The 20,056-nt window shown below is 42.6% G+C and overlaps 1 pseudogene across 1 annotated transcript; it reads left to right on the plus strand.

Annotated features, from left to right (window-relative positions):
- Positions 1–1,620: 1,620 nt before the first annotated feature.
- On the plus strand, positions 1,621–17,527 carry LOC115895929 (annotated as a pseudogene). The gene is made up of 7 exons (XR_004055982.1): positions 1,621–2,014; positions 3,330–3,746; positions 5,198–5,584; positions 8,744–9,123; positions 9,812–10,216; positions 13,216–13,624; positions 17,132–17,527. The product of XR_004055982.1 is annotated as an immunoglobulin superfamily member 2-like (transcript).
- The last annotated feature ends 2,529 nt before the right edge of the window (positions 17,528–20,056 follow it).

A 20,056-nucleotide genomic window follows, 5' to 3' on the forward strand; every position in this document is an offset into this window, starting at 1 on the left:
TAGGAGGCTGAGCCAGGCAGATCACTTGAGGTCAGGAGTTCGAGACCAGCCTGGCCAACATGGTGAAACCCTGTCTCTACAAAAATACAAAACTTATCCGGGCGTTGTGGTCCATGCCTGTAATCCCAGCTACTCAGGAGGCTGAGGCAGGAGAATCACTTGAACCTGGGAGACAAAGGTTGCAGTGAGCCAAGATTGTACCACAACACTCCAGCCTGGGTGACAGAGCAAGACAATCTCAAAAAAAAAAAAGAAAAAAAATTATTACTAGAAATGTGTGTGGTTGGCTGACTAGTTGGTTGACTGTTGGTTGGTTTCCCAATTTTAGATTGAGCATACATATATGAGATATATGCACCTGACTGCCTCAGGTGACCACTTACCTTTTCTTCCCTTTTGCCCTTTTTTGTATTCCCTTCTATCCCTTAGAACTATTTTCATTTCATCCCAGATTCCTATACTCAGTCTTTTTGTGTTCTCTGTAATGTCCTTTTTCCTTTCCCTCACTTTTTTTTTTCCACTCTAGTCTCCTTACTCTTTGTCCCTGTGGAGTCACAAAATGCAGCAGAGGCTCTGCTTCCTCCTCATCTTCTTATGAACTCTGTTCAGTTAACTCCATAAAGCCAGCAATCTCTCCCTGTCTGGCCCTTCCGATGTCTTCCAATCCTGTCTTTCCTCTTACTGTACCCTGGGCCCCTAGTAAAAGAACTGGCCACCCTTGTGGCATGTCTTTGACCTTTCTGCAACACAAAATGAACTAGCCTTTAATATCAATCATAGTAAGTAAAGATATGCTTTTTGATTTCTGAAAAATGATTGATCTAAAAAATTTGTCAAATGAAATGTTACCATTTAATCATGTTTTTTTCCTTTAGACCTAATACTTGAGATTTGTTCTAATAGAAAACATTCCCTAGTACTCCCAACGGAAAACTTTTGGTAAGAACAAAGCTAAAATAAATTCTAATCCCAGAACCTGCTGGATTTTACAGTCATCTATTAGGAAGCTTTTCAGTAAAACCCTTTCTTTAAGAAATGACAAAACAAAACCAAAAAACCCTCCACAGAATAAAAAGGAAGTGCTGCTGCCTCTTCAGATGCTAATTGTGGCTAGTCTTGCAACAGACCTGGCTAGGAGCTACAAATAGTTCAACCAACCAGCTAGAAAAATCATGGCACCAAGGGCAGAGCCCTAGACTTTGCATCTCCAGCAACTACTTCTCTGGGAACTGCCCGATGGCACCAGGCACCCTGGAATTTGAGGCTTGAGGAAGTATATGCCAATTTTTTCATAAAATAATGTAAAATTGTCATACATTTATTTGCTTTAAAATAAGTACACTTCGATCAGCAGATGTTTTATAGAAGTGGTCATGTTACATTGATGAAGCTAAACTTTTTTTAAGAGACTGAAGAGTACTATAGAAGTTAAAGTTATAAAAGAACAATTAACTCATCAAGCGATTCCACTGCTGCTCAGCCTGAAGAAGATGTTGAACATTTGAGTTGATTATAGCTAATAACCTGTGATCTCATTTACCAGAATTGTAATACAAGGAAATACATAATGTGGTACACTGGGAACGGGAACACTAATCTCTTTTTATTCCCCTTTCTTTCTTCTACTTGCAAGCTAAGCTCAGCATTGGCCAGAGAGAAGTAACAGTTCAGAAAGGACCACTGTTTAGAGCTGAAGGTTACCCAGTCAGCATTGGCTGCAATGTAACTGGCCACCAGGGACCTTCTGAGCAGCATTTCCAGTGGTCTGTTTACCTGCCAACAAACCCGACCCAGGAAGTCCAGATCATTAGCACCAAGGATGCTGCCTTCTCTTACGCAGTATATACGCAGCGGGTGCGAAGCGGAGACATCTACGTGGAGAGGGTCCAGGGCAACTCAGTCTTGTTGCACATCTCAAAGCTCCAGATGAAGGATGCTGGCGAGTATGAGTGTCACACACCGAACACTGATGAGAAATACTATGGGAGCTACAGTGCAAAGACTAATCTAATTGGTAAGCTGCTTGTCCACTTTTGCTCGCCAGCCCCTGAGAAGCCAGAGTCTCCACCATCACAATATCTTGCAATGTGACATGGCTTTATATTGTTCCATGTTCTTTGGGAAAAGAGCCCATATACCCTTGTGGATATTTTGGAGATATGTCACAAGGGGGTATCTCATATTCTCTAAAATTATGTTTCTTTTTCTCAATTATCTTTGCCATATTTAGATGGCGTGTGGTTTTCCCAAGGCCTTGTCCACAGCTATCCATAGATTGCTAATAGCAACAGCATTCAACAAAGCTATGAGAGTTCTCCCTGTGTTGTCTCTGCTTGGAGGCAGAAGAGTAATTTGACAAGAGAGCTGGTACCATAGGTGATAAGTCATTAACTTAGAAATGATTATTCTCAAACTACCATTCTCAAACATATTTATATATTGGGAAAGGGTCATAGTCTTTGCAGTTGTCACTTTGTCCCTTTGTCTGGAATATCTATCACCCCCTTTTCAGCTTAACAAACTCCTACATATACTTCAGGACCCAGTTTAGACACTGCCTCTTCTGTGGAACTCATCTTGACTGCTTGGGCAGAATTCCCACTTTTGTTTCTTTCAGATTGTCTGTTCATACCACTACTATCAGCATGCATCCGGTTATATGGTAACTGGCTGTTTGTATGCCTCTCTCTCATCACATCCTCAGCTTCTACTCAGTGGCTAGCACTGAGTAGATGCTCGGTCACACTGGTTGATTAAATCTAAGTGTTGCTTTCATATAAGCTTAGGCTGTGTGATTTCATTTTAAGAAAACAAGAACGGTAGGGTAGTAAGACAGTTACCAAAACTTTAGTAAAGATTGCATTTGGGCTCTAAATGATACATTTTAACAGACATTATTACATTATTACAGAGCCTTATAGAGGAGCAGGTTAAGGCCCAGGGAGGTGAAGTGACATGCCCAAGTCCATGTAGTAGGGACGGATGTAGGACCAGAATCTAAGATTTCTCTGTCCCAGTGCTTTATCCCTTTAAATACATGCTTTGTGTCTGAGTAGCTCAATTGGTTACAGCCTATGCTAATGAATCAAAGTGAGGGTCAACACATTGGTGAGACATTTACTTTGCCAAGTTCTGTAGACTATACATAGATGCCAGTGTTCCCATTAGCAACAGAGAAAGCATATGGATAGGAAGGCATATGGCAAGTGGAAAACCAACTCAAAGTCTGTGTGCTTTACATATGGTAGCTCGGGGCGCCATCTTCACCTAAGGAGGCCCACTGGACAAGCACTGGGCCAGTCACATTATTATCACTCCTTTGTTTCCAGTTATTCCAGATACCCTCTCTGCCACCATGAGTTCTCAGACTCTCAGTAAGGAGGAAGGTGAGCCATTAGCCCTCACCTGTGAGGCATCAAAAGCCACAGCCCAACATACACACCTCTCTGTCACCTGGTACCTAACACAGGATGGAGGAGGAAGCCAAGCCACCAAGATTATTTCTCTCTCCAAAGATTTTATATTGGTCCCTGGGCCCTTGTATACAGACCGGTTTGCAGCCAGTGACGTACGGCTCAACAAACTGGGGGCCACTACGTTCAGGCTGTCCATAGAGAGGCTCCAATCCTCAGATCAGGGTCAGCTGTTCTGTGAAGCAATGGAATGGATTCAGGATCCAGATGAAACCTGGATATTCATCACTAAAAAGCAGACCGATCAAACCACTCTGAGGATCCAGCCAGCAGGTAATTATCTTCCTACGAAATTCATTAATACACTAGTATTAGGTAGTGGGTATTTATGAGGTATGTTTTAATTTTTGTTCTAATCCTTTGTTGGCTCTAAAAAAATTGGCTAGAAAGTTTGATTTGATTTTGTATTTTTGTCATCTGAGAAGCATAACTAAGAGGGAGGACATTCAGTTTTGGCTCTGCCCACAGATTCTTTGTGGGATAAGGTCTACTCAGTGGTGAGATTGATTCCACAAGCCAGTCATGGAAGTAGTTTTGTTACCATTTTTACCAGTCTCTGTGTTCGCACATTATCTACATTATCTAATTTAGTTGTAACCCACCACCCTATGAGGCAAGTAGTTGAGTCTCCATTTTAAAAATGAGGACTCTGAACCTCAGACATGCTAGATGCGCTGCGTAAGGCCACCCAGCTGGTGAGAGTGGGGCTGGTCTTCAAAGGCAGGCCTGTCTCTCTCCAAAGCCCACTCAGCACAGACAGCTGGGCCTCAGAGTAGCTCCAGTTTCCAACATGAAGCCTTGTCTTCGTCAGTGCTAGGATTTCCTTCCACCCGCCCCCTTTCCCAACTTGGAATGCAGTCACTTTCCTTTTTTATCATTTTTTTAATTAAAAAAAATTTTTTAAGGACAGGGTCTTGCTATGTTGCCCAGGCTGGCCCTGAACTCCTGGGCTCAAGCAATCCTCCTGCCTCGGCCTCCCAAAGGGCTGGGATTTCAGGCATGAGCCACCACACCCGGCCTGCTGTCACTTTTCATAATCTTTTGGCATTTTTGTCAAAGCAAGTATAAAGGCCTTGTCTATGATTCTTGGTCTCTCCCTATAGGCTTTTGTCCAACAGGATTGGTTACTAAACATATACTGTATACCCATTGCTAAAAGCAATGATCCAATGGTGGATCATTAAAGTTTTTTTCTTGATTAAAAAGAGTGTTACTGTATTCCACTAAAAATTGTCCTGTTGGCCTCAAGTATCCAAGTTACACTCATGAGTCCTATGGAGCAATATCACATGTGCTTTTTAACTTCAGAAAATTCTGCTGGATATTCTTAGCCAAAAAAGAGAGTAAGAAATCACAATTTACAGCAATTCAGTATAAAATATTTAATTTAATATATATATTTAATTTAGTATATAATATTTTAATTTTTAATTTAAAAAGCATACATTACTGTAAGCATCATACATTTGTGCATACATCTTGCTTACTAAGAGTGCATTCAGAAAACCATAAGTACTGCCCTTTCTGGGTGATTTAAGGAAGAGTCATGAGTGTTTTTTACTCTAAGGATTTTTTTTTTTTTGGTTTACCTACCAGTATAGAGCTGAACTCGCACATAAAATGTGATCCCTGTGGCATCCTTCCAGAGGGTGTCATCTCTCTCTTGTACTGAAAGGACAGAGGCTGTGGGCTCTCTAAGTACCTGCCTTGCTTTTGTTTCCCAGTGAAAGATTTTCAAGTCAACATTACAGCTGACAGCTTGTTTGCTGAAGGGAAATCCTTAGAACTGGTTTGCCTGGTTGTAGGCAGTGGCCGTGACCCACAGCTTCAAGGCATTTGGTTCTTCAATGGGACTGAAATTGCTCACATTGATGCTGGTGGAGTCCTGGGCCTGAAGAATGACTACAAAGAGAGAGCAAGTCAAGGAGAGCTCCAGGTCTCAAAGTTAGGCCCCAAAGCTTTCTCTCTCAAGATCTTCTCTCTGGGCCCAGAGGATGAAGGCACCTACAGATGTGTGGTAGCAGAGGTCATGAGAACACACACAGCTTCCTGGCAGGTGCTTCAGAGAAAGCAGTCACCAGACAGCCACGTGCACCTGAGGAAGCCAGCAGGTATGTGAAGTCAAGACCTGGCATGCATTGGGCTGCTTTCAGATGCCCCCTTGTCAGTAGAAGACCCCTTTGTGGATACAATGGGGATCTTCATGAAGAGCAGGTTTCAATCAGATCACATTGGAGGTGGAGTGGAGTGGAGTGAAGGAAGGCACCCAAACTAGCTGGAGACCCGAGTCCTATTCCTGGGTCATTTACTTAGGCTGCGACCATGAACACACCACTTTACGTCTCTAAGTCTCAGCTCCCTCATCTGTAAAATGATGGCACACAACTAGATGGTCTTTAAGTTCCTTCTTGCTGGCTTAGAGTCTAAGCCCTCTGCCTTTGTGTGTGTGTGTGTGTGTGTGTGTGTGTGTGTGTGATATGAATAGGTTAAGAGTAAAAAGCTACACTTTGTCCTCCTTCCTGGGGAATGAACACCCGTGTTATCCTACCTTGAGACTCTGCTGGCATTTTTCAACTGCCTTCTGTTAATCTCCTACTATGTTGACTTGTGGGTGGGAGATAGTACTTGTCATAATTCTGACTCACTCAACAGTAAAGAAACGAAGAGGTAATTGAATTGATAGTCAGACTCCATCCTCTGCATTTTGCTGTGATTGTGGTGAGACGCCGGTCCATGGTTCTGAGTTCTGCAAGCACAGAACTGAGGAAACCACGCAGTTTACCTTTACTTTATGAAGGTTGGGCGACCTTAAACATGTTTGAATAATCATTGCTTTTTGTGTGGAGAAAAACAGACAAATCTACAACTAATATAAGGATTCACTAGGCTGGGTTTAAATTCAAAGTCCAGAAGGATTAATTGCCCCAAAATTTTTTAATGTTTTCAATGTTCAAAAACTGAGCTGAAAATAAAGATGTCCTTGTTGCACTGGCTTATTGGAGACATCTCCAAAGATAGATAAATTTTCCTTTCATGTTCTCTAATACGCCATTTACTAGGAATGAAGATGCACCGATTTGGCCTGGAGTGGCAGGCCAGGAAGTATGTTGTGTTCGCTTTCACACTGAACTTTTGGTCTGACTTTCTAGATTAAGGAAAAACAATATAGGTGGGGTTTACATATTTATGCAGAGATAAGTTTCTGCTTTATGCATCTCAGCCTTCTCTGGAACATATCTGCAGGCTTTTGTAAACCTGGTATGTGGGAATTTCACCTTAAGGGGAACTTCAGGGTACACAGCTGATAATCCTATCAATAGGGTCATCTTCTAAAACTAAAAATAGTTCTTTGTATAGGCTGGAGTCTACACTGGGCTTACTATGTAGACACAGAAAAAGTTATTAGCAAATTTATTAAGGATCCTGTTTAGCATTCTGTTTTGAAAGTCAAACGTTACTTGAAGTATTAGCAACATTTTATCATTTATGAATATTTTAATCACCCATTACCGTTGTGAATGTGTAACTTACACACATTTCGTAAGTTTATTACTTCTTACCAAAAGGCAGTAATGGCCACAATGAACTAAGGAAACATCATTTAAAAAAAAAAAAATCATGTTAGTTTAAACTAAACTAATCATCACTAAATCACATTATCTTAAAGTGGTGAGATTATGAGTAATAATTTCCCCTCCAATTTCTAAACTTCAGTTATGAGTCTATTTTTAACTTGAAAAAAATTAAATTTGAAAGCAGATTTGCTCTTTTTAAAAACATATTTATGGACATTAACCTTCATTCTGTCTTTGTTACTTATGTATATGTATGCATAAAACAGTCAAAGACTGAACTCCTTCCTCCGCAGGGAAGAACAATTTGCAAATTTAGATCCTATTTAGATTTCTAATGCCAGTTCTACTTTATTTTCCTCTTTTGCTTTGAATTACCTCTGCTTTTGCCAGAGCCTATCATTAAACACTAATGCTAGCAGCCAACCTTTACTAAGTACTTTCCCTAGCCATCCAGGCTAAGCTCTTTGCATGTGCCATTTGTTCAGTCTTCTCAACAATGCAGCAAGGTGAGCACTATTATTATCTTCATTTTTACAGAAAAGAAAACTGAGGCTCAGAGAGGTCAAATATGTTGCCCAGGGCAATTCTGACTCCAGGAGCTGTGGCCTTAAATTAGTGCTGGGCTGCCCAGAATGTACAATCTCCTGCTGTATCTCTACATTGCTCACAAAGCAACCAGGACAAGACCTTGCAGAATTCATGTTTGTTGAATGAATGTGTTTGTTGAATGATGACTTGAATTTCCTATCTGAGAGTCAAATTTACATTTATGGTTTTACACTGTAGTTTAGACATAAGAAGCCTTTCTATTTACAACTGTGTATCTATATATATGTATATGTATATATACATGTATTTTCCCCCCAAGTAATTGTTTTTTATAGTAATATTGTGAACAGAGATGTAATTAACAATGTTTCTTCCTCATTCAAACCACTTACTAAACCAATTAGCTTGATTAGGGAAAGATAAGAAAGAGGAAGATCATTTTGAACTGTGAAGGTCCGAATTCTAAAAAACTAAAAATTTAAATAAACACAGCTTTATTAGTTTCAGGCTCTTATATCTACCCTAATTAATATACTAAAACATTACCAGATGTTTGGCCAACTAGATATCCTTAAGGAAGAGTTGATTTAACAAACTAATAAAAAATACGTGCAAGTGATAAATGGCTTAAGTAAGCTGGGCACAGTGGCTCATGCCTGTAATCCCAGCCCTTTAGGAGGCTGACAGGAGGATTGCTTGAGGCCAGAAGTTCAACACCAGCCTAGGTAACAAAGAGAGACCCTATCTCTGCAAAAAATTTAAAAATTAGCCAGCGTGGTGGCATGTGCCTCTAGTCCCAGCTACTGAGGCACGCGGCAGGAGGATCGCTTGAGCCAAGGAGTTTGAGGTTGCAGTGAGTTAAGATCACAGTGCTGTGTTCCAGCCTGCACAACACAGCAAGACCCAGTCTTTAGAAATAAATAAATAGTTTAAGGGTAAATACATCCTCCGATATTCTTTCTGCTATCTTGTTTCCACTGTTTAAGTGTTTGGCAAATCTTTTGCCTGAGGTTGGTGCAAGAGGAAACAGCCCGATTTGACTTGTCACAAACTAGTCAAGTCCTAATTAATGAGATTTCACTGTATTTTAGAAAATTTCTTATTTACCTAAAACAGTATTTTTCTTCTATAATCTGTAACTCACAGCAAGAAGTGTGGTGGTATCAAGAATAAGCAGCAAGTTGTGTGGGAAGGAGAGACCCTCGCCCTTCTCTGTAAGGCTGGTGGAGCTGAAAGTCCCCTGTCTGTGAGCTGGTGGCACATCCCACAGGACCAGACACAGCCCGAGTTTGTGGCTGGCATGGGGCAGGACGGCACTGTACAGCTGGGTGCCTCCTATGGGGGATCCAGTTACCATGGCAACACAAGGTTGGAGAAAGTGGACTGGGCCACCTTCCAGCTGGAGATCACCTTCACTGCCATCACAGACAGTGGCACATATGAGTGCAGAGTATCTGAGAAGTCTCGGAACCAGGCCAGAGATCTGAGCTGGACTCAGAAGATTTCGGTTACTGTAAAGTCTCTGGGTAAGTGTCAGAGGAAGTCCTTTTCTGCACCTGTATATCACTCAATTCATTCTGCAGTGGAATTGGATTGCGTGTTATCCTGCATCCCCCAGTGATGGTATGTGTACCCTAGGACACAGAGCATAGTCTCTGGCTACCCTCACTGTCAATCAATCTTTAAAGTTTCTTCATCTTTGTAAAGATAATCTTTAGGGTGCAGCTTGTAAATTGTTGTTCAAAGTTAAAAACAAAACCTTATGAATCAGCTTACAGATGAGTATAGCTGAGCCTCTTATCTTCTGGCTTTTGAGAGCTGCATCCCTGGGATTGCAGAGCCCATTGGAGCATGTGCAAAAAAAAGGGTTCTGATACTGAACCCACGCATGGGGGTAAGGGAAGGAGGCCAGACATCTGGGGTGGGGAGTGCTCCACCCACTCAGCAGCAGCTGTCTAAGTAGCAGATTGGGGAAACACTGCCTATTTGTTGTGGCTGCTGGGAACAGTCTTAGAAGAGGATCAACTTTGCAAAATTGAGGTCAGAGTTCAGGACAGACTGTCCTAAGAATCAACTTCTACTCTATAAAATATGAAACTCCAAATGTACAAAATGCGTGGTCCTACTCAAAGAGGTGGCAACTAGAAAAACTTGAAAGTGCTGCATTTTAATCTGGTACACATATTAGAAATTATGTTTCATTTTTCTGTCTAGAGTCAAGTTTACAAGTTAGTCTGATGAGCCGTCAGCCACAAGTGATGTTAACCAACACCTTTGACCTGTCCTGCGTCTTGGGGACTGGTTACTCTGACCTCAAGGTGCCACTCACTGTGACGTGGCAGTTCCGGCCAGCTAGCTCTCACGTCTTCCACCAGCTTATTCGAATCACCCACAATGGCACTATTGAATGGGGGAATTTCCTATCCCAGTTCCAAAAGAAGACGAAAGTTTCACAGTCTTTATTTCGTTCACAACTCCTAGTCCATGATGCCACTGAGGAAGAGACAGGAGTGTATCAGTGTAAAGTAGAAGTTTATGACAGAAATTCCCTATACAACAACCACCCTCCGAGGGCTTCTGCCAGCTCTCACCCATTGAGAATAGCAGTCACTTTACCAGGTAAGTGTGACTTGAAATTAATCCCTGCTTTAAAGACAAACAAATAAATAGCAAGCCTCCCATTCTGGGTAAGTTATAACAATAAAACATAAAATACTTTCTCCCATATTTGTTCTGTCTAAGTAAGCACCACATAATGAATGATACCCAGGTTAACACTGAGTTAGTATGCACGGGTTGGCCACACTGGTTGTTAAAACATTGAAACACCTTCCATGCTGGCTAACTGCTGCTCTCTATCCATTCCCCATTTTCCTCTAAGTTCCCACCATCCAGCAACTAAAGGGTACCACGTGGCACAGCAGGGGGCCTCGAGGACCTGGCTCCAGGAGAGAAGATACGTTTTGGATTGGTCACTGTCCAGGCCTTACCAATTAGTAAACATTTGCAATGTCTCTGCTGGTGGTAGGGATAAGGTAAATTCCACTGGAATACATCCACCTACTTATTTGTAAGGTGTTAATGTATAAGAGTCAGAAAATTTATTATTACAATCACATATAATCCATCTCATCAACTGATAATAGAGCACAGGAGTTAAAAGTGAGATACCACCTAGGCAAAGTTCTGCTGTGTCATGTATCTTCTCTCTCATAGTCTGCATTCTCTTAGGACAGAGTGATGGAGAGACATTGAATTATTTAGTTCTGACAATCACTGGATAGCAGAACAGCTTTGGATGAGCCACTTAATCTGCTCAAGCCTTAGTTACCTGATCTGTAAATTGTTAATGTGCAATTTAAATATGGTAACATATATAACATGCCGAGTACCTGACATACCAAGATGATGCTCAAACGTGGTCACTGTCATTCTCGCTGCCGCTGTGCAACATTTTTGGTAATAGTAATGATCCCCTTGTTCTTGAATTCATGCTTAATTAATTTGTCCTCTCTGTGGTATTTGCAACTGCTGCCCCAATCTGTCTTCTTGAAACTTCCTTTTTCCTTGGCACCATGACACAAGATTTTCTCCTCCACTGATTTATTCTTTAAAGAAAATAGTTTCTCTGGATTTTATTCTTAGCTTTGATCTATTTTCATTCTATACGCTTTCCTGCAATGGACTCATCCCTACCTATGGATACAACCTGTATGTTCACAACTCCCAAATTCATTATCTTGACCAATTTCTCTTCTGATCTCCAGACTCATATATCCAGCTGTCTCCAAGACATGTCTGCACTCATTTTTATGTCAAAACATAAACCCCCCATTATCATCCAAAGCTCTTCCTTCTACATTGCCCCTTATGTCCCCACTCCCCATCAGTGACCCAAGTTGAAAACCTGAGTCATCACAACTCTTATGTTCACCTTGTATCTAAACTCCCATAGTGTGACATGCAAGGCCCTTTATCATCTGGTACATCTGTGTCTTTCCAGCATCATCTCCTTCAACTTTCCATCGTGAATTTGAGCTTCAGCCACACTGAATTACTTGCAGCTCCTCAATGGTCCATGTTCCCTCTTACTTTCAAAATCTTTGGTCAAGTTGCATCTTTTGTGCAGAAATCCTTAACCTCTTCTCCATCAGAATAATTCCTATAAACCGTTAAGACTCAGCTCAGAATTATCTCCTCCAGGAAGTCTCCCCTCGCTCCTGTATTTGGGCTAGGAGACCGTGCTGTGTGCTCAGATAGGCACTTCTACATACCTCTGACTTAACATGAGTGACATGAGGAACAAAAATTTTACACTGAGGCCAGAGGTGGCTCACACCTGTAATCCCACACTTTGGGAGGCCAAGGCAGGCGGATCACTTGACTTCAGGAGTTTGAGACCAGTCTGGCCAACATAGTGAAACCCCGTCTCTACTGAAAATGCACAAATTAGCCAGGCGTGGTGGTGTGCACCTGTAGTCCCAGCTACTCAGGAGGCTGAGGCACGAGAATCACTCTGCACAGGAAGTGGAGGTTGCAGTGAGCCAAGATCATGACACTGCACTCAAGCCTGCGCGACAGAGCAAGACTCCATCTCAAACAAAAACAAAAATTTCATACTTGAGAAAGGTTTCTCAAGACTTATTTCAGCTCCACATTCTAAATGTGGAAGACAGAGATCAGGGCAAATATCACTGTGCTGTGGTAGAGTGGCTGTCTGTCTACAAATGGCACTTGGCACCATCTCTAAGCCTCTGTCCCTGTACTTGTCTCCCTCTAGAGTGTGAGCCACTGAGGGAAGATATCCACAGGGCCTGGAATTGTCTGGCACATAATATAGTGTGTGCTTCATAAATGTTTGCTGAAGGAAGAGTAAAGAGACCTACTGGCAACATCAATAAGCAGTTACAAAAGTAGAGTGGGTGATGTGAGCAAGACATGAGAAGCAGACTTGGGAACAAGGATTGTCACTCATCTTTCTGACAAAGCAGAAAAGCTGCTGGGGTCAAAGATTAGTTGACTCCACATCCATACGATGTTTCTACAGTTAAGTGGCCGCAAAGATGCACACAGTTTTAATCACTCATGTACAACTTCCTTTTGTTTACCCCTGTTTGAAGGCAGATACAACTAGAGTTTGAAAATTGTGAATCCAGAAATACTCTGCATAGTAAACACACAAACACAGCATTAACAGGGCCACTTTCTCCCAATCTGATACATGAAATATGACAAAAGAGATGCTTGTGCTTAAATACTGAAACAGTATCATGTGGAAGAGAGATACTGGGTTGTCTGTGTGACATTCCCTCTACCACACCACCCCTACCAAGCACAGGTGGCACTAGGACTAGTGGATGGAAGTCATGAAGAGATAAAATTTAACTTGATATCAGAAAGCATTCTGGAGTGGCAGAGCTGTCCAAAGATGAAATGGGCTGCCTTGTCAGCTAGTGATGTTGTTCAAGCTGGATGAGCAGTGAGCGGGGCTACGTACTGTAGAGGAGTTCACCCATATGATGGCGGGAGGATGCAGTATCATACTTGACCTCTAATGTCTCGACTACCTTAACTTTCTGTTTTGTAGCAAAGTAACTGTTTCCATTTTTTAAATTTAGATAGCAAGCTAAAAGTGAATTCAAGGAGTCAAGTCCAAGAGCTCTCCATCAACTCCAACACTGATATAGAATGTAGCATCTTGTCCCGGTCCAGTGGAAACCTTCAGTTAGCCATTAGTTGGTATTTTTCTCCTATTTCCACTAATGCCTCCTGGCTAAAGATCCTGGAGGTGGACCAAACCAATGTTATAAAAACTGGGGATGAGTTTCACACCCCATGGAGAACAAAAATTTCATACTGAGAAGGTTTCCCAAGACTTATTTCAGCTGCACATTCTGAATGTGGAAGACAGCGATCAGGGCAGATACCACTGTGTTGTGGAGGAATGGCTCCTGTCTACAAATGGCACTTGGCACAAGCTTGGAGAAAAGAAGTCAGGACTAACAGAATTGAAACTCAAGCCCACAGGTAAACCTTGCGGGTGTATCCTCACAATGTCTGTCTGTCTGATGGCTGTTTTCTCTTGGGCAGCTCTTCTATGGAGTGATTATGTGGGAGTAAAAATATGACCTAAAGTCATAGGAACAGTGTCCACCTACAAATGACTGCAGGACCGGGTAGTCCACCAAAGGAGGGGAGGTCACTTAAGGTGATTCAATCTGAGGTTTTGGGGAGCTGAGGTAGAAGCAAGATCCCTTTGATTGGTTCACTTCTCAGCCTGGCAGCCTGGTCTATGCAGCTACCCAGGGTATCGTATCTCCAGATCTCTATAATAACAAGCTGTGTCATTCCAGTGGGGCTGTACTGTAATTTGGCAGAGAAAGAGTAATACGAAGCATATTTCTCCCACTGTGAACAGAAACTGTACAACTCTATGGGGATGTGTGGAGAAATTGCTTCTCAACATTTAGCTGCCTAAACATAAGGCAAATAAGAGTAGTTAACTGTTGGAACGGCTTACTGAAGGAGTCTCCTCTTCCTCAGGAGATCTTTAAAAATGCAATGGAAGTTCCGCACTGGTCTAAGAGTGCCGCTGTCTAAATGCGGGCAGGGTTGATTAGGTCTCTCAGCATAGGTTAGGTCACCTCCAGTGTTGATTAAAATTAAATGAACGTCACAGCCAAGGTTCGGGAACTGGCCAAGATCCAACCACAATGCAGAGAAGTTGATCTCATTTGGTGCTTAAAATACTATTTTCAAGGTAATGTTAAAAGAAAAAAAGAAAAAAAAAAAAAAAGGATGATAACTGAGCATTACTATGTATTAGGCAATGGAATACAAAGATAAAGAAGGCACAGCCCTGGCCCTTAAGGAGCTCCCAGTCTGGTGGGACAACAAGGGCAAAACAGCAGCTTGGTATGGGATCTCTTCCTGCCCTCTGGCTTCCCTTCTCTATGTTCTTCAAGTCCCTTCTTCTCCCTGCTAAATGTGTGTGTTCCTCAGGGACAGATCCTGGGCCTGTTTTGCTTCTTATTCTTTGCTTTCCTCAGAATTTCTTAAATACTGCCCTGGTTTCAACTACCACGTTCTAGATGATAACCCTGAGATTTTGTGCTTAGTCCTGATCTCCTGAGCTCCAAGCCTTCATCCCCAACTGCCTGCTGTACATTTCTACTTGGATGCCCCCATACTCAGCATGCCCTGAATTGCACTTAGCATCTCTGCCATCTCACCATGCTCATTTGTACTTCTGCATTTCCCATCTGTGTGATTGGCATTCTGTCTCCCAGTCATCCATGCCAAACCCTTGACCACATGTGCATGCCCCTCGTCAGGAGGCAGCCACTGCTTAGCTCAAGTGCTTCCCATGTACAAATGTGGACTCCGTGTTGTCAGATCTTTTTGCATATCTACAGATGCCTAAAATCTTTTTTGGTAACATCTCCCAGTTTAAGAATGTCCACAACTAATTCATTCTTTTTTTGTTTCTAAGACAGTCTGGCTCTGTCACTCGGGCTGGATTCAGTGGTGTGATCTTGGCTTACTGCAACCTCCGTCTCCCGGGTTCAAGCAATTCTCCCGCCTCAGCCTCCAGAGTAGCTGGGACTACTGGTGGCATGCGCCACCATGCCCAGCTAATTTTTGTAATTTTAGTAGAGACGGGGTTTCACCATATTGGCCAGGCTGGTCTCAAACTCCTGATCTCGTGATCTACCTGCCTTGGCCTCCCAAAGTTCTGGGATTACAGGCATGAGCCACTGCGCCTGGCCCAGTTCTTTTAAAATACTGCAAGTGTCAAGCAGAACATACCTGGGGGCTTGGCGTGGCTGTGGACTTCTAGTTGTGCACGTCATTTAGGGAACAAGTTAACGAAGAGGCCCCAGAAAGATGCTGAGAATGACTGGTCAGAGTTGTAAGAAGGATATTTTCTCTGAGGTTGGAAAAAAAGAAGTCAATTTCAAGGAGAAAATGGACTCCAGTAACAAAAACCACATAGAGAAAAGGACTAGAGGGTCCCTTGAACTGGGAAATTAGGCCCTGGCCAAGTATAGTGATGGGATTGGAAGCCAGATCACAATAAAATAGGAAGTAATTTGAGGCAAGGAAACAGTAACAGTATCACATAAGCTAATATTCCACGTGCTTCTCCATGAAGGAGAGAGTAAACATGGTAACTAAGAAAGAGTCCAAGATCAGACAGAATTATTCTCTTAAAGACAGATTAATAAATGTGTTAGGGCCGGGCATAGTGGCTCATGCCTATAATCCCAGCACTTTGGGAGGCCAAGGCGGGTGGATCACCTGAGGTCAGGAGTTCGAGACCAGCCTGGCCAACATGGTGAAACCCCGTCTCTACTAAAAATACAAAAATTAGCCCCCTGCCTGTAATCCCAACTACTTGGGAGGCTAAGGCAGGAGAATCACTTGAACCCGGGAGGCAGAGGTTGCAGTGAGCTGAGATTGTGCCGTTGCACTCCAGTCTGGGCGGCAGAGTGAGACTCCATCTCAAAAAAATAAAAATAAAATAAATTAGATAAATAAATAAATAAATAAATAAATAAATAAATAAATGTGTTTGTAGTATAATTATAGTAATGCATGCTATAATTTCTTTATTTTGTTTGTAACTACTTTAGCCTTCATTCTAAATCCTCACCTGCTGGCTAGCAAGGGGGAAAAAGGTAAATGTCAAAATCTGTTTAAAACTTAGTCTAATCCAGTCATCTAAATAGTTCCCTTGGATGGCTTTCTAACACTTGCATCAAATGTTCAGTCTCTCGGATGGCCTCCTCTCTTTCTGCGTCTACACCCAGGTAATATCTGGGTGGATGGGAGGAGAGTAATTTGCTAAGAATGAGGGGTCCTGGTGGAATCATGGCTTGAGGGAGGTGCTGAAAGTTGTAAATGACCACTTTGGGAAGTAGAGGAGGAGTGAATCAAGGATAAATAAAAGCAGCAGGCAGAGGGCCCTGCAGAAGCTGTGTGGTTTTCAATGGCAGGGTCCAGCAGGCAAGCAGTTGGGCTAAAGAAGGAAAGAGACTGGTTTCATTCCTAGCAGTGAATGTTCTGGCAAATGTGAGAGAAAAACAGGGACCAAGGACAAGGATTAAAATGAATGTGGCCGGGCGCCGTGGCTCACACCTATAATCCCAACACTTTGGGAGGCTGAGGTGGGCAGATCACTTGAAGCCAGGAGTTCAAGAGCAACCTGGCCAACATGGTGAAACCCCATCTCTACTAAAAATACAAAAATCAGCTGGGCATGGTGGCACACACCTGTAATCCCAGCTACTTGGGAGGCTGAGGCAGAAGAATTGCTTGAAACCAGGAGGCAGTGGTTGCAGTGAGCCGAGATCGTGCCTCTGCACCCCAGCCTGGGTGACAGAGCAAGACTCTGTCTCAAAAAATAAAAATAAAATAAATGCACTGATGTCTAAAGAATGTAAGAGTTTCCCAGTGAGAACTAGATTTTTCAGAGGTGGTATCCAATCTGAACATCTGCATTCTCTAATTTACTGCCATTTTATTGTCTAGGAAGTAAGGTACGTGTCTCCAAAGTGTACTGGACCAAAAATGTGACCAAGAACAGAGAGGTGGCCATCCACTGCAGCCTGGAGAGTGTAGGCAGCCCAGCCGCTCTGTACTCTGTGATGTGGTACTGGAACAGAGAAAACTCTGGAAGTAAAATGCTGGTGCACTTGCAACATGATGGCTTGCTGGAGTATGGGGAAGAGGGGCTTAGGAGGCACCTGCACTGTTACCGTTCATCCCCTACAGACTTTGTCCTGAAGCTTCATCAGGTGGAGATGGAGGATGCAGGAATGTACTGGTGTAGGGTGGCAGAATGGCAGCTCCATGGACACCCAAGCAAGTGGATTAATCAAGCATCTGATGAGTCACAGCGGATGGTGCTCACGGTGCTGCGCTCAGGTAACCGGGGGTTTATCTACCGTGAGCTCATGGTCAGGAGGATACATGGCTCTCCTCTTATGCTCTCCCTCTCACCTATCTTTTGCTCCTTCTTCAGACTGAAGACAATTTTCAGGTTCCCTAAAGAAGATGACTTTGCTATCTCTCTCAATAGTAACTCATTTGAACAAACAAGGTCCACATGAGGTTTTGGCACAGACGCTTAAGTATCAGGAGCATCTGACAGGTCCATGTCTTTCTGCTGGGGTTCAAGGAGAAGGTGGGAGGTGAGCAATAAGCTAAGCTTACTGAGGGAAAGGGCCATTGGAGAAGTAGGGGTGTGGTCTTGGTGCCAGACACCAGGAAGCATAAAGGGAAAATCATCAATAAAGGTAACAATCCTGAGACACCAGTTAGCTTTAGTGACACTCCTTGGGAAGGACAGAATGCTGTTGAGAACATATGGGAACATCTAAGATGCAGGGATAGGTGCATCCCAGCCCAGCAGGGCTTCCAGAGGGGAAGGTGAGGCTATCCAATTTGTTCCTTGAGGGGGTCCATCATTGTTTTTCCGTGTTCATTCTTCAGCGAAGTTTTCTCCTGAGTGCCAGGCAGAAATGTTTTTTCTATCAGCCTTTTTTTTTCTTTCCAACAATTACAGGAAGTCTCATACTCGTGAGCACATTCCGTACATGTTTTCCCAGTGGAATTCATAGAGTCTGTAGAATCGGCAGGTTTTGCAGTAGAATAAATAATAAGAACTGTAAAAAGTATACAATCTGATGAAAAGCATGTCTTCTCTGAGGCAGATGGATCCTTCACAGCATACATATTGTTAATCTTTGTGAGATCCTTGTAAAACAGGTATATGGTCTTTAAAAGATAAACCTGGAAAGAAAACATTAAAAATTGAGTGGCCTTTGTATTCTTCAGAAAGCCTTTGTCATGACAAACTGAGGGTTTTGAGGGTAATGAATGTTGAGGATTTCCAAGGAAATCCCTGTAATGTAGCATCTGGGCTCCTCTACCTGGCTGTTCCTTTCTGGTAGTCAGGGAGGCAGTGTGGGTGATAAAAAGTCCCAGGGGCTGGAATCAGACCAGCCTAAGCTCAAATAACAGCTCTACTACCAATAGCAGCTATGAAATCATACTCTGGTTACTCGTTGTGAGTCTCAGCTTTCTATAAAATGAAGATCATAATATAAATATATATAAAGTATCCAGTACAGTGCCTGGCACATGGTCAGTACTCAGCAAATGTAATCCTTCTCCCCTTATGCCTCCAAACATGCGGCACATACATACACACAGGTATACACACACCTACATGTGTACATCTATGTGACAAAATAATGGTACTTGTTTAATAATAACTGTATGAGGTTCTGAGGGCACAAAAGTGTATATACAGAGTCTATTCCCACAGAGCTTAGAGTCCAGTGGGAGAAATCAAGTCCAACATAATAGGTGTCTTCAAAGAGGTATTTCCCATAGACTATGGGAACAACAGAGGCAGGGCTGGGGTGAAGAGCTAGGTAGGGAGGCAATCTGGGAAGGTTCCCCAGAGTCTGGGGCTCATGAAAAGGAAGAAACTTATTTTAGGAAAATGAAAGAGTATGCAAGATGATAATAAGATGTAAAAGTTCATGTTATATTCGGGGAACTCCTGGTCACTGAGAATGGCAGGAACTGCAGTCTCTATGGTACAATGGCAAGAGATGAGACCAGTGAGGTGCAGAAGGTACAGATAGATCCCAAATGTGTCTAGAGTATGAAGCTAAGAAGGAAGAACTTTATCATGACAGTGATGGAGTGTCATTGAAAAAGTTTAAGCAGGGGAGTGACATGATCAGATTTTCCTTTTAGAAAGTTCCCACATTAAAATGAATTGGAGGCTGGGCATGGTGGCTCACGCATGTAATCCCAGCACTTTGGGAGGCCGAGGCGGGCGGATCACCTGACATTGGGAGTTTGAGACCAGCCTAACCAACATGGAGAAACCCCGTTTGTACTAAAAATAAAAAATTAGCCGGGCGTGGTGGTGCATGCCTGTAATCCCAGCTACTTGGGAGGCTGAGGCAGAAGGATCGCTTGAACCCAGGAGGGGAAGGTTGCGGTGAGCCGAGATCATGCCATTGCACTCCAGCCTGGGCAACAAGAGTGAAACTCTATCTTAAAGAAAAGAAAGAAAGAAAAGAAAGAAAATAAAAGAAAAGGAAGGAAGGAAGGAGGAAGGAAGGAAGGAAGGAAAGGAAGAAGGAAAGAAAGAAGAAAGAAGAAGGAAAGAAAGAAAGAGAGAAAAAAAAGAAAAAAAGAAAAAAGAAAGAAGAAAAGAAAGAAAGAAAGAGAAAGAAAGAAGAAAGAAAGAAAGAAAGAAAGAGAAAAGAAAGAAGAAAGAGAAAAGAAAGAGAGAGAAAGAAGAAAGAAAAAGAAAGAAAGAAGAAAGAAGAAAGAAAGAAAGAAAAGAAGAAAGAAAGAAGCAGAGAGAAAGAAAGAAAGAAGAAAGAATTGGAGGGGAGGCCAACAGTGCGGGGAGAAGTATATGAAATG

Source organism: Rhinopithecus roxellana, unplaced genomic scaffold, assembly GCF_007565055.1.
Source record: "Rhinopithecus roxellana isolate Shanxi Qingling unplaced genomic scaffold, ASM756505v1 contig3884, whole genome shotgun sequence".
Taxonomy (NCBI): domain Eukaryota; kingdom Metazoa; phylum Chordata; class Mammalia; order Primates; family Cercopithecidae; genus Rhinopithecus; species Rhinopithecus roxellana.